Source organism: Crocuta crocuta, unplaced genomic scaffold (assembly GCF_008692635.1).
Source record: "Crocuta crocuta isolate KB4526 unplaced genomic scaffold, BGI_CrCroc_1.0 scaffold1658, whole genome shotgun sequence".
Classification (NCBI taxonomy): Eukaryota; Metazoa; Chordata; class Mammalia; order Carnivora; family Hyaenidae; genus Crocuta; species Crocuta crocuta.
Window position 1 is genome coordinate 14,331 of NW_027527982.1, and position 2,677 is coordinate 17,007.

A 2,677-nucleotide genomic window follows, 5' to 3' on the forward strand; every position below is an offset into this window, starting at 1 on the left:
TCTGATCGGATGATATGTCATTAGATTTAAGTGGAATATTAGAGTCCTTTGTGATTATTGCATTATAATCAGTTAGTTCCCTTGTTACTAATTGTTTTATATATTTGGGTGCTTCATGTTGGGTCCATGCATATTTACAATTGTTATATCTTCTTGTTGGATTGTCTTCTTTATTATGATATCGTACCCTCCTTTATATCTTGTTACAGTCTTGGTTTTAAAGTCCAGTTTCTAAGACATCAGTATTGCTAATTTAGTTTTATTTTGACACATGTGTGAGATAAATGCTGTCCCACCCTCTCACTTTCAATCTATAGGTGTTTTAGGTCTAAAATGAGTCTCTTGTAGGCAGCACATAGATGGTTATTTTTTAAATCCATTATGACCCTCTATGTCTTCTGATTAGAGCATTTAGTCCATTTACATTCAGAGTAATTATTGATAGATATGTATTTATTGCCATTTTATTACTCATTTTGTCATTGTTTCTGGGAATTTTCTCTGATCCTTTCTTGTGTTTGTCATGTTGGGTCTCTCCTTTGCACTCAAAGAGTTCCCTTTAATGTTTCTTGCAGGGCTGGTTTAGTGGTGATGAACTCTAATAGTTTTCATTTAGGAAACTATCTCTCCCTTTATTCTGAATGATAGACTTGCTGGATAAAGTATTCTTGGCTGCAGATATTTACCATACAACATATTGAATAGATATGAGACTCCCTTCCAGTTTGCCTAGTTTCTGTTGAGAAATCTCCAGCAAGCCTTACGAGATTTCCATTGTAAGTTAAGGACTTGCTGCTTTTAAGATTTGCAAAATATATTTTGCAAATGTAATTACAATATGTCTTGGTGTTGGCCTGTTTTTGTTGATTTTGATGGGAGTTCTCTATGCCTTTTGGAACTACATGTTTGTTTCCTTCCCCAGATTAAGGAAGTTTTCATCTATTATTTCTTCAAATAAATTTTTGTCTCTCTCTCTTCTGTGATTCCCATAAGACAAATGATGCATGGGTGGTTCAGTGGTAGAATTATTGCTTGCCATTATACAAATGGTATTATGTTAAGGAGTTACTGAGTTCCCTAAGTCTGTACTCATGTTGTCGAATTCTTTCTGTCATTTGTTCAGCTTCATTGCTCTCCATTATTTTGTCTTCTAGGTCACTAATTTATTCCCCTGCTTCTTCCAGGCTGCTATCCATTGAATCAAGCCTGTTTCCAATTTTGATTATTACAAAATTACAATTTTGATTATTCATCTCTGTTTGATTCATTTCGTTGTTGTTGTTGTCTCATGTCTGTTTTTATATTTTATGTATGTATTTATTTATTTTAATTTAAATTCAAGTCAGTTAATGTACAGCGTAGTATTGGTTGCAAGAGTAGAACCCAGTAATTCACCACTCACACATAACACCCAGTGCTCATCCCAGCAAGTGTCCTTCTTAGTGTCCATCACCAATTTAGTCCATTCCCCCACACACCTCCCCTCTAGCAATCCTCATTTTTTTTCTCTGCATCTAAGAGTACCTTATGGTTTGCCTCAGTCTCTGTTTTTATCTTATTTTTCCCTCCCTTCCCCTATGTTCATCTATTTTATATCTTAAATTCCACATATCAGTGAAATCGTATGATATCTGTCTTTCTTTCACTGTCATTTCACTTAGCATAATACCCTCTGGTATTCACGTTTTTGCAAATGGCAAGATTTCATTCTTGTTTTATATAGCCAAAATAAAAACAATGAGATACCACCTCACATCTGTCAGAATGGCTAAAATTAACAACTCTGGAAACAACAGATGTTGGCAAGAATGTGGAAGAGAAACCCTTTTATACTGTTGGTTGGAATGCAAACGGGCGCAGCCACTCTGGAAAACAGTATGGAGGCTTCTCAAAAAATAAAAATGGAACAACACTATGACCCAGTAATTTCACTACTAGGAATTTATCCAAAGGATACAGTAATGTTGATTTAAAGGGTACATGCACCCTAGTGTTTATAGGATCACTATTAACAATTGCCAAATTGTTTGGGAAAGAGCCCAAATTCATCGACTGATGAATGGATAAAGAAGTTGTGACTGATTCTTCTTAAACTCTTTTATCTCTGTGGTAATGGTTTCCATGACGTCTTCTCCTCTTTTCTTGAGCCCAGAAAGTATTCTTGTCATTGTTCTTTTATGTTCCATTAGGCATAATACTTATATCTGTTTCATTTAGATCCCTGGCCACTGCCTTATCTTCTTTTTTGTGGGATAAATTCCTTGATCTTGTAGTTTTTTTTTTTCCTTTCAGTCTCTACCTTCTCTTCTATGTTAGAAAATCAAGTTATGTCCCATGCTCCTGAAAGTAATGGCCTAAAGAGAAGGGGCCATGTGGTGTCCAGGGTCTAGTGCATCAGAGAATGTCTCTGATGTGTGCTGTGTGCACTTTGCTCTTGTGTTTTGGCTGTTCTATCTTTTAGTCTAGTCATCTGCAGAGGGTGGGCAGTGTTTGGTCCCTTGTCTGAATGTGGTGAATTTTAACTGGGTGTGCTCTGGTAGCTTGTGAAATAAGACTTGATACCACTTCCACAGAATGAGGCCCTGTAGAACTCTCTGTTTGGGAGATGTGGTATACACATGGGTTTGTGCTGGTTTTCTGAGGGAGGGGTTCACCTTGCTGGGACCAAGGCAAATTG